Source organism: Sinocyclocheilus anshuiensis, unplaced genomic scaffold, assembly GCF_001515605.1.
Source record: "Sinocyclocheilus anshuiensis isolate Anshui unplaced genomic scaffold, SAMN03320099.WGS_v1.1 scaffold188, whole genome shotgun sequence".
In the NCBI taxonomy this organism is placed as follows: Eukaryota; Metazoa; Chordata; class Actinopteri; order Cypriniformes; family Cyprinidae; genus Sinocyclocheilus; species Sinocyclocheilus anshuiensis.
The window spans coordinates 1,616,459-1,629,139 of NW_015555768.1; the positions used below are offsets into that span (position 1 = coordinate 1,616,459).

Below are 12,681 nucleotides of genomic sequence, written 5' to 3' on the forward strand. Positions count from 1 at the left end.
TGGTTGACTCTTAACTTTTATAAAGAATATCTCTTTGGATTTGAGACTTTAGTCTTTGCAACTTTACAGATCTTCTTTATGCACCAAGAGCTTGTAACCCTCCAAAGAGAAAGGAAAAATTTAAATTGCATCATATGACCCCTTTAAACCACATCCTTCACAAATTTAAATCCCATAAATGACAAATTTCAAACACAAACATGTGTCGGCAGGCTTCAAACCTAAAAACTAATTTAAAAAGTGCATACACATCACATTTTCAGGAGCATAATTAAATAGTGCACATGAAAACAAAGTATTTACAACACAACCACTCATTAATTAAACCGAAATCTGCATGTTAAACAAACAAAAGATGTCAATTACCAAGAAGCGCACCAGATTCCTGTAATTTAACGTTACGAACAATCTGGAAAAAAAATCACTGCAGACTTCAGGTTCCTAAAATCCGAAATCCTTGCTTATTTTATTATAATGACGTATCGTAATACATTCCCTGATTTGCAGGAGAAGCTATTGAACAGCAATCACAGTAATTTCATTAGCACAGTAGAAGCCGGCTGGTCCCAGTGAAAAAGCTGAATGCCTAAGCAGAACGTTTTAACCCAGGAAAGACAGACAGAGAGAGATAGTCACACAAGTGTCAGGGAGTATCTGTTCAGATCTAAGCATTACTGTACTTGTTAATAGCAAATTAGGCTGATCTGACAGTCTTTATAGTGTTTCTAGCTGTTTTCATAATGGAAAAACACACGATGGGTGGCCATGGAGCTCTGCAAACGCTAAATAATATCGAAATTAAATCATTTGCACTAAATTTCCCATCAAAACAGAGCAGAGATAAAGCATACACATACAAGTCGACGAAAGCATTAGCGTCCATCAGCACACTAAAGTGTCTATGCGCTGGCGGAGTTGGCAAATCTGCAACGACCCAAAACAAATATTTATTCGAGAAGGTGACAGACGGTTTGGCCGTTGTGCAATTTTTCAAGCCCGTCAATATTTCTGACAAACGCCCCCTGTGACCTTTCTGCCCATCCTCAACTGTAAACAAGAAGCCGGGTGGAATCCTGATGAGACGAGCAGTGCTGAGCCCATAAAACCACCCGCTTCACATGCCAGTACATGTTTGTGTGTGTGTTTTTTAAAGCACCCAGGTGAAATAGACTCATCTATTAGCCTTGTTTTTCAACTAATTTTAGCTCACAGCTGCCCCTCTTCATCACTGGTGAATTAACACATCAATCAGTTTGGTCACTTGCTGGAAAAATAATGGACAGTTTCAGATTGAGCCCTCGGGTCCAACGGCATGGTTAAAACTCGGTGAAAGCGGGCAGAGAGGGTCACGATGGTTTTGTGCGATATGAGAGCTCGTGGTTTGTGGTTCAGGAAAGAGAGAATCACACGATCATCTGACACGCTACAGTCGGGGTGAATCAAGTGCCATGAACTATCAATAACACAGAAAAGGTTCATTTATTTCCCTTCGAAAAACGGAAACAAAACAAGTTCTGAAGCCTGGCTGGCTGTGCTTTGACACATTCACTAAATGATTTGAAATGACACAGGCAGGTAAATAACCCATACAAATATTTACCATGGAAATCACAGTCTCTGTCAAAACAACTTAAAAAATTTAAGATAACAACTTATCTTTTTTAAACAAAATTGGAGTCAGGGGACCCCAAAAAGATGCTGGGGGTCTGTGAAAAAAAATCATAAAAAACATTATATATATATATAGTTGATTTTTTACTATGCTTTTACAGTAGCAACAATTGACTATGGTACTTTAGTGGAAAACATGCTCACCATGGTAAACCTTTGTATGGGAGAAAATTGGTAAACTTACCAAAAATGATTACAGAGAGAGAGAGAGAGAGAGAGAGAGAGAGAGAGAAATAGATCACTAGTCCATCTAATCAAGGACTCACAACAGCATCCTCTTCTCCTGACTTCTGTAATGGGGGTCAACAGCTCTTGATTAGAACGAAGACTATGGGGGGTGGGGGGGAATCAAAATTGCCCTTTTCACAGGATTGGACTCATGATATCACACATGGATGAATCCACACTGAGACCCATCAGGCCAACAAGAAGCGTAAATGCCTCAAATAAACTTCATAATGCTGCTGCCTCATCCAATTTAATCATCATGACTGTGGTAATCAGGGGTGTCTGCTGAATCATAAATGCATAAACATAAATCTGTTATTCTTCCATCTCCATTTTCCATGAAAAAGAACACGCCGAGCACAACCCAGTTACATAAACATAGGACGCGCATGGGAAAATGCAAATGTATACAAGTGTACAATCTATAAAGCTATACATTAAACAATAAGTAATTTAAGTTTTAATAATGATTAATAAATAAATAAATAAATTCAACTCAGACTAAATGACAAACTAAACTGCAAAACAAAACGCTGTGGAAAAGACTTACATGCAATGATATACAGGTGCATCTCAATAAATTAGAATGTCGTGGAAAAGTTCATTTATTTCAGTAATTCAACTCAAATTGTGAAACTCGTGTATTAAATAAATTCAGTGCACACAGACTGAAGTAAACAATATATTGATTTCTAAATCCACTTTGTCTTGTCTATTCAATGCTTTCTTCTGCCAAAGTAACAATGCCTTTGCATGATCTTCATTTAGAGGGCTTTTCTCAGCAAACATTGATATACGTGATTAATCGTGATTTAATGTGACAAATTAACTGGCTTATCGTGTAATTAGCTCAATTAGGGTTTTTAATTGATTGACAACCCAAATATAAAACAAAACCATTGTCAGGAATGGCTTCATACTAATGCAAACTGTTCAAACATTCTTCCCATGCCTCTTCTTCTCTACAAAAAATATTGTTTCAAATGAAAAAAGAGCAAAGTAAAATAAAACCCAAGTCATTTGATATAACTGATAGAGCTCGAGGCAAATATCATCTGCTGTATCTGTTGGCAAGATGCTGTCCTGGCCATAAGCGGCTCTGTCCTCGAGTGACTACAATATTGAGTCAACAAAGGGCCGAACCCTCCATACATTCAATCCCCAAAATAATTCAGCATCACATATATAGTGCTCTTCTCTTCTGAGGGTCATGACTCATGACCCTGAGCATTATGAGCTCTCAGGGTCACAAAAGGCAGCGGAGGAACCTCCACGTGTCCTCCGATTCTTTCCTCTTTTTGTTGTTTTAGTTTTTGAGTCTCATCCTGTTGGAGGCCGGGGTCAAACATTTTGTTTACGTTCTCTCTTTCACTCCTAAATGGTTGCAGGAAAAAAAAGAATAGCAAACACACACTGAAATAAATTTGGTGTAGAAACAATATTCACTAGAATATTTCGTAAATAATTACAAAGAAACTACTCCGATAATGTCTGCAACACTCTCTAAAACATTCTTACAGTGTATTTGTAGCACTAATGATATGATAAAAATGCAATAGTAACTAAAACTAGATTTATTGACTCACTAACCAAAGTCAAAACAGCTCAACCTCAAATTTCTATGATATTATGGTCCCTAAATATGACTCGGGTCACTCATTTGACTCTTTTTAATAGTCTGCCAGGCATAAATCATAGATACAAAAAGTTATAGACATTATTAAGAGTAGCAAATATTACATTTTGAATGAAAAAGAGGCTGTGATAGATAGGATGTTCAACAGTTTGCACTGTCTTTGCCACATTTAATAACTGAAGACATTTTTTTTTTTTTACAGATTCTGTGTCACAAGGAAAGTCACATTTTTTTATATTTGTCAAACGGAAAAAATCAACATTCAGGTACGCAACAATAAAACCCATTTAAACAAGTCTCAGCCTCATTTTCCTTCACAAAATATTAAATATGTTATCTAGTATGACTAGGCACACTGTAAAAAATGTGTACCTAACTGAACTTAAACTTAAATTTGTAAGTACAATAAAAACAGGTTGGTCAACTTCAATTATATCAAACTGACTTAAAAAAAAAAAAAGTTGGAATTGGTTAAATTTGATGAGTTGAAGTAATGGAAAACCCTGTTTCCATGACTTATTGACTAAATCATTTTTACAATAACAAAACTTGAACCACTGACTAGTCACCCAACACAAAAACATTAGGAATACAATTTGAATCTGACATAAATTATTCATATTTAGAAGTAAATTACTACTTAACTCACACCAACACTACAAACAGTGACATCTGAATCCATATTAAACATGATAATTTAGTTCTTCCTGTGGTCACCACAAGCTAATAAGATCTCCACACCACTACTAATCAAAGACCAGGACGTTTACACTGTCTTTAGCATTTCAAATTCAACATTTAAACCTTAATCCAATATTACAAGACAAATCCACCAGCCTAAACCACTGGGAAGGCAGCAGGCAGAGAGAAAGAGAGCGAGAGAGTTTGAGAACAGACAGTAGCTATTGTTCAGTGATTAGCACCAGCCGTGACTCCACATGGCAGTTGTACTCATGGCTTACTCACAGGATGAGAGCACAACGCTGCCGTTTTATTCTACACTCAAGGATATTCGGAGCCGCTCGTTGACATCACAAGGCCAGAGTACGCAGGACAGTAACCTTGCTCTGAGGCAAGCGAATCACAGCGCAAATTTACAGTTGAGATTTATCCTCAGGTGCTCGGCCGGCGGTAATCAAACAGACAACTAAATAGCATGTGCCCTGATGAAAGAGGGCAGAGGGCGACGGCGGCTGCGTTGATATAGAGATGATCACAGCCGGCACAAGGTCAGCAGAACTGTGCTTCAATTGATGAGAACGGGTTATTCATAAACCAGCACTGATCTCATCAACACAACATCGTCTAATGATGCAGCAAGAAAAAAAGACTAGTACTTAAGGCTGAAACACATTCAGCAGTCTTGCTTTGAATTCGAGGGGCGTTCGTTTCAGTCCTGGGGGGGGTGAAACATGTGGCCTATAATTCATCTACACATGTACGTGACCAGAAACGCCAGGTAACTTGTGATGCTTAACGGTTCTACGTACTAGAGCCATAAAAGCAGACAGTTGTCTCCCCGCTTCCAAACAACTTTCTATTTTTACATCAGTCGCAAATTTGTCGGTTAATGCACTGACTGAATTTATTTATGGAGGTATTTCCAGCCCAAATCAATCCATTTAGGTTCGCTACACTGCAGTTTCATCTATCCTAAAGAAAATTTCATTTCACATAGGAGCCAATCGAGCAAAACACACCGAATCTATATGGAATCTCTATTATTGTTCAGTCTCCAAACAAATCAGATTACAAAATAAAATGCAAAACTACTGGAAATACAGAAATATTGACTGATTATGTGTATATCTATCTATATAAAATATTGTATAAATAGAGAGACATAAATGTATACATGTATATATGTATCTATCTATCTATCTATCTATCTATCTATACACACAAATATATGTTATATATAAATAGATAAAAATGTCATATTTTAAAAAATGACAAATATATTATAAAAATAATATATATACGCATTATAAAGTAAATTAAATAAAAATATAAAAAATCAAATATTTATAAGAAAATATAATAATAATGATAATGATAATGTATGCAATTATTATTATTTACAATGTTACAACTTAAAATACTTATTAAAAATACGTTATGTATAGCGTTGGATGCAATTATATACATTTAATTTTCATATGCAGATTATAATTTCCCCCAAAGCATATACTGCGATATATATAAAAAGTGGGAGAGAGATTGGAGATTTGTTTTCGGTTTGGTGTAAAAAGCGTTTTGCTCGGTTCCCTCCTCCACGGCACCGAACATCCTCCAGCGGAGCTCGCACTAATCTCAGACCGGGTGAGAGCATCCCTGAGCCGGCTTCTGCAGCTAGCCACAGCCCCTCTCCTCTCCACCCAGACATGGATCAAACTGGCACACAAGGATTTGAATGATCTTGTACAAACCCATCAACTGCATCTTATCGCGGGGATCTCAACGCATCAATTACCCATGCAAGCAAGGAAATAAACGAAATCAATGAGCAAATTAAGCAATAGGCTACATTTGATTTTAGTTTAGGCTTTAATGGGAGGAACAACATTTGGGTCATTTGCCTAGAGGCAAACAATATTTTTTAGTCATGTGACTCACAGATGTGACAGACAAACAGATTGATTGCCTGATATCACATTTGTCCATGTATCTACTCAATCTGTTTGTCTTAATTAACTAAAACAATGCGATTTTCTTGAATTATGACCCCTGATTGTGGTCTGTGCTGTTTATACAAAGCAACTTTCCATCTGAAATGTCAATATGCATGTGTTAGATCCATGCACAACCACCTACAGGCAAGACTGGAATAATTATCCATTGTGTATTGACTACTAAAAACAGTCAAATAATTTCAATGCATTTTTTAATGCACAACACACATGCACGGATATTTTGCCCCCCTTTTCGCTAAACACTGCTTTTAATGCCCCCTTTGTTCTTACTGGCTTTATTGACCACATCCATCAGGATCATTTCCACACAGCAGTTTAACCATCTATCCACTCATCTACTAGATCGCGTTGTTTTTTTGTGGTAAAAGAAGCACGCGTTACATCTCCAGATCCTGCATTCACGATTTCGCTACAATAAAGCCATGCATCAGAATGAATCATTCGCGCGAGTGTTTGTGTATCACTCGTACCTGTGTTCAAAGTGCAACAGTTATATCCACAGTTGGGTTTTGTAGAGCCTCTCGGTGCTTATCGCGGACAGATTCGGAGATATCGCTTTATTTTCCTGTGCAAAACGCCCGTATGAAGCCGTAAATGCGCTCAACGCCTCGATGGCATGGTATTCTCCAGCCCGTACCTCAAGAAAGCGTCGTGCTTTACTTTAGAAGCGTGGACTCGCAGCTATCGCTTTAAAATGGAGCGTACCATTCGCACGGTAGGGGAGCGTTGAGACGCGTATGTAACGCTTATATGTTTTGAGGGGACTTAGTATAACTTAAACACACAATGATTGACTTTAATTTTTATTTTCATCTTAATACAGAGCGGAATATCTTATCATAGTTTAAGAACCGCGTAAATGTTTTTACAATGTTGTTGTCAATCATCCCTGTCATAATGAATGGCATCATCCCGCCCTTCATGTAGGATTCTCTAGCAACCCAGATGTTGAGTAGACTGTAAAAACAGACGGATATGTCTGGATTACAACAATTAAGGTCATGATGCTGAGAGATGAGAAATTGGTTGCATCTTTTTGCTAATAAATACAGACTAATCATTTAATCTTCCAGTCAACAAAAATTACTACATCACCCAAAAAGGAAGATACCACCGTGAAAAGATGAATTTCAGTTCCCCCTTCTGTTCTTATGAAATAAAATTTGGACTTTTGTGGTTTTTAGTCCATGTTTATTCGTTTTAAAGTCATCTATATGCTAGTGTTCTCCTAAAAGTTGACCAAATATTTTTATGCGTCTATGCACATTCTTTCTCTTATGGGAAAACGAACCGAAATGATTGATTAATGTCACACCAGCGTATGCAAAAGTATTTAAACAAATGCGGTGCAGAATGAAAATGTTCCTCTTTTTAATTTGCAACATCGTCTAAAAATATATTTTTATTTTTGTGTCTGTGCCCATAGGCCAATCATTTTTTTCTGTCCAAAATATATGTTGTAAGTAGTGAAGCTCAAGTAATGCATTTTTAAATTGAAAAATATATTTAGTTTCAACCTTCATATGGTAAAATATATACAGAATAATTTCAAAATAAATTTTCAAAAATATACAAAACAAATGGCCAAAATATATTGGTAGAAAATATATTTATGTAAATATATTTTAGCTTTTTCTTTGTGTGTGTATATTTTGGAAAAAATGTGTATATATATATATATATATATATATATATATAAATGATTTTTTTCCCCTTTTTGCCAGATGGGTATATATTTTCCTGTAGGAATATTAAAATAATAAGAATACTGCAGTTCTTTCTTCTGACAGCAACAAGATTAAATGGAGAGCAAATTGAGACTTGTTTTAGTCTTCTGCATCTCAGTTGTTTCTACTGAGAAAAAGAACTCAGTAGTCTCACAAGTATCCTCTACAGTTTCAAAAGAGCTTAACAATGTCTCAAACTGTGCTCAGATTTGCCCATCTGCGATCAGAAGTTCAACAATGAACGATATGATCCTATAAAGCCAAATTATCAGAGTTGTGTGAAAATGTGTTTTTTAAGACTTGCATCCGAGACAAATTTGACACCTCAATGAAGCATAACGGAGATCTCCAACAAGCCTCCTGAGCTATAAAAACTCTGAGCATCATCTGAGTATTAAACCATTCTTCTGGGAGCTCCTCACCAGGCCAAAAGTGTTCAAGCATCAGATTTGCTCTTTGATCTTCTACAACGCTTTGATTTTGCAAGTAAAATGTTTCACAGAGGTCACACGGCAGAGACTAGAGATTTACGCTAAGCAAATGGTGTCTTATCATGTGGTTCAGAGTGTTATTTTTTTTATTTATTTGTGCAGGAGATGCTACCAGGCAGCAGATCTGTCCTTTGCTGTTTGCTTTTAATGAAGTTTGATGTAATCTTCGAGCAAATAGCCACGCAATCCTGTTATTCAAATCATGTGGCCCAGTAAATGGCTGTTTAGGGAAAATGACACTCCACAGTAAACAAACACCAAAATTGCCTCATGTAAACACAGCAAATCTACAAATCCATGCCTATGGCATTTAAATCGCAAGAGCTAATAGTCTTTAGAATGACTTCACTAATATGCGTTTTACAACCTCTGACTCTGGAAGGGAAATTTCAAGTAGTTTCCAGAAACATAAGTCTCAAATCTCAGATGTGAAGACAAAGTTTAAATCTAATCCTAACCAGTAAGTAAAATTCAGTTAGTATCTAAACTCTGAAACTACCGAGGTCCCAAAATAACCCGACGGCGGTTGGGTGGGATGGTAGCGTTTGACTTTCCTGCTCTCCCCCTTCTTCTTCTCCTGTGATCCAGGCAGTGTTTGTGCTTGGCACGTTCTGCCCAACCCTGTTCTTTTCCTCTGTAATTGTGAGCATCTGTAATTGAAGCCACTTGAGCCCAGCAGGCCGTACAGTCATCGGTTCTCCAACCTCATCGGGATTTTGGAGGATGGTGCTGTTCGGTGCCGCCATGCACATGCAGCGGCCCAACAAGACGGGTTGGAGAATGCAGGAAAAAAGAGAAGTACGTGGGAGGAAACTTCCAGGGCTGATGAAAGAGTGCGGTTTGTTCTTGCAAACATAAGCCTCATCAGAGCAAAACACTGTCACAGGATGACACTGCATGGGTGCGTTTGGATGGAGGACCGTTGGTTTCATTGTGAAATCAGATTTATAAACACGTTTTTATCTACTAAGAGTGTCACTCATGTGATTCAGGTTCCCAAGTTCAGTCATGTTGAGTTGTGACTGGTTTTGCTTAGAAAAAAAACTGTGTGTGAAATACAAAATCTGCCTGAAATCAAACTCTGCATCACACAATCTGTTTATGCTGGCATTAGCTTAAGTTGACTTGCAACTAACAAATGACAAACATAGCACAGCAAAGTTTGATTTGACACACAGCTTGTGACATCGACAACAAAAAAAGCATATTTCTCCCTTTTAAAGGCTAAAGGAATAATTCAACAACAACAAAAAAAAAAGACATTTTGCTGAAAAATGACTTGCTCTCTGGCCATTCAAGAAAAAATAAAAACATCACAATAATCCACAAGTAATCCGCACTACACCAGTCCATCAATTAATGTATTATGAAAAGCTGTTTTTTTCAAGAAACAAATTCATCATCAAGCTATTGTTTCAGGCTAAAATGCAAGTCCTCTATCCATAATGATGCTTTCTCCAGAAGTCATCTTGTCTGAATCAGGAGGGAAATATGCTCAGATCAAGCACGGTTTACAAGAAAACTAATCCAAATCAGTTCTAATAATCAGTGGATTTTGGAGGAAAACAGGAGACTTTTTCACTGGAGGAAGTGTTATTATGGATTATGGAGTGGTGTGGATTACTGTGATGTTTTTATCAGCTGTTTGGACTCTCATTCTGACGGCACCCATTCACTGCAGATGATCCACTGGTGAGCAAGTGATATAATGCTTAATTTCTCCAAATCTAAAGAAGAAACAAACTCATCTACATCTTGGATGGCCTGAGGGTGAGTACATTTTCAGCACATTTTCATTTTTGGGTGAACTATTCCTTTAACAACCATGTTTATTTTGCCATCCTGACTACATATGATTCCACAGATATATTTTATTACTTGCATTTAACATTGATTTAGCACAAAATGAACATCATTTACGCACTTAGCAGACACTTTTATCCAAAGCGATCAAATCAAATCATCAAAGTGACCACATCAAATGAATGCATTTATGCACTTAAACACCTTCTAATGATCCTTTAGTTGATGCAACTATTTAGTCATCTTACAGAGGGCTGCTTAGCTCAGCCGAAAAACATAATTTAAGCTAATAACCTCTCATTTCATGCTACACCATGTGTTATCGGGGGGAATAAAACAACCTTTTCATCAAATGTGATGTCTGCCCCTTTTTATCATGTCATGCAGTCCCAGTGAATCTGAATCATGATTTATTACGACTCTTGAGTTATTTGATTTTGCCGGTAAAATGTTTCGCAGAGGTCATCTCATCTGAAGGTCGTGGCAGGAGACTAGTAAAGCGTATTCATGAGATGATGCCACATGTACAGTATTTCCGTTTCTCACTGAAACTTAATTAACCTTGAGAAGGATTCCTAATGTTTACCGCCATTTACTGTTGTGTTTTATATTCTCGTTTTCAAGTGTTAATTAATGCGCGCTATTTTCATTCGCTCAAAACATCTTCGACGCCACTATGACTATGATGTTCTTTATTCCTTTAAGATTACAACCGAATTAGCATTTTAGAATGATTTCTGAAGGATCATGTGACACTGAAGACTGGAGTAATGATGCTGGAAATTCAGCTTTGCATCACAGGAATAAATTTCATTTTAATATATATTAAATAGAAAATATGTTTGTTAAATTATAATAATATTTCATTCAGTCTTGGTGAGCATAACCAACTTTTTTTCCCCCCAAAACAAAACCTGTTTGACCTTAGAGTGCCATATAAATACCATGGTATATGAATAACCATATCAAAAAATCACAAATGAGTTCTTATGAAGATATTAATACTTTTTGACAGAACAACTTTTGTGATGGTTAATATATAAATGAAAATGAACTGAGAACTGGATATGGTAATTATCGTGGTACATGCCTGTCTGTCTGTTTATTCGTTTAGACAAATTAAGATTCAAAAATCAGCAAAAGTGCATAATTTATCAGAATAAAAGCAAACGACAGCCCTGCCGCATGATCTTTAACCTCTTGTACCCCTCGCTGCCCCCTGGTGGTTGGAGGAGCTCTGTCAACAGAAAACCTGCAGGTTATTTTATAATCTGTATGGTAGAAACATGAAAACCATACAGCTGAAATACACAGACAGGCTCATGTGATTGCCATGAGAACGTAAATTTAGACATAGATCACAAATGAAGTTGAATCAGCGATGCAAGAGAGAGAGTCATGCAATACTTTGTTGCGGGTTCAGTTCCATAAACAGCATATGTGGCATAATATCAATTACTATAGTCTCAACCCACAGTTTTCTTAATCAAAAATTGTAAGAAAAAGTAAACAGGTCCAGACAATCAAGCATTTAAAAGCACAAATCTGAAGCTCATATTTTGATTCTATTAGTTCTTACACGACTACATGCATATGGCATGCAACCTAACAAACAAGGTTAGCTAGCTATTTTTATAACTAGTCTCGTGTTATTCTGCATGTAATGTCTTCCTCTTGCTCTGAAATTCCTCTTTTAGTTCCAGCTAACATCACTTGGATAATACTAACTATTAACCAATTGGCTAGTTAGGCTTTGTTATAGGCTGCATTCTGGTAACACTCACTCTTTAATGATTCAGTCTTGTACTGCTTTATTTTTTTCATGTTGAATGCAGGGATTGTTTTAGTTAACAAAAAAAATAAAAAAATAAAAATTTTTTGTTACTTCAAAATAAATGTTAACTAAAATAAAATATTAAAAAACGTAAGTTATTTTATTTTAGCTAGTTGCCAAAGCAAATTTTGTGCCAAAATAACTAAAACCTAAAGCGAAATAAAAATGTAAAACATGGAAATCAAAATAAAAAATGGAAATCAAAATTAAAAATATATAGACATAAAAATATCTAATAAAATTACAAGCAAACATTACAAAATTACTACAACTTTAGCTAAAATGAAAATGGAAAAAAAAAAAAATTTATTTTCAAAAAAATATAAACTATCAAATATAACTATGTATAATAGTATCTCAATGATACTATATCTATCTATCTATCTATCTATCTATCTATCTATCTATCTATCTATCTATATATAAAACATTCTCTCTCTTTCTCTAGTATCTCAATGATACTAAAATAACACTGGTTGAATTTCCTGACTCGAACATAAAACACCTCAGATTACTGGACTAAAATGGATAGCAAATGCCAGTTCAGGTTGACTTTAAAATAACAGGTTATATATATATATATATATATATATATATA

At 36.1% G+C, this 12,681-nt stretch overlaps 1 protein-coding gene across 1 annotated transcript in view; it reads right to left on the reverse strand.

The window, feature by feature from the left end:
- The window catches only part of LOC107674285 (plexin A3-like), a 191,374-nt gene extending 184,480 nt beyond the window's left edge, over nt 1-6,894 (reverse strand). Inside the window, exon 1 of the mRNA XM_016468228.1 lies at nt 6,699-6,894. The gene's annotated coding sequence lies outside the window, so the exon portion shown is untranslated. The remainder of the gene's footprint in view (nt 1-6,698) is intronic.
- Nucleotides 6,895-12,681: the final 5,787 nt, after the last annotated feature.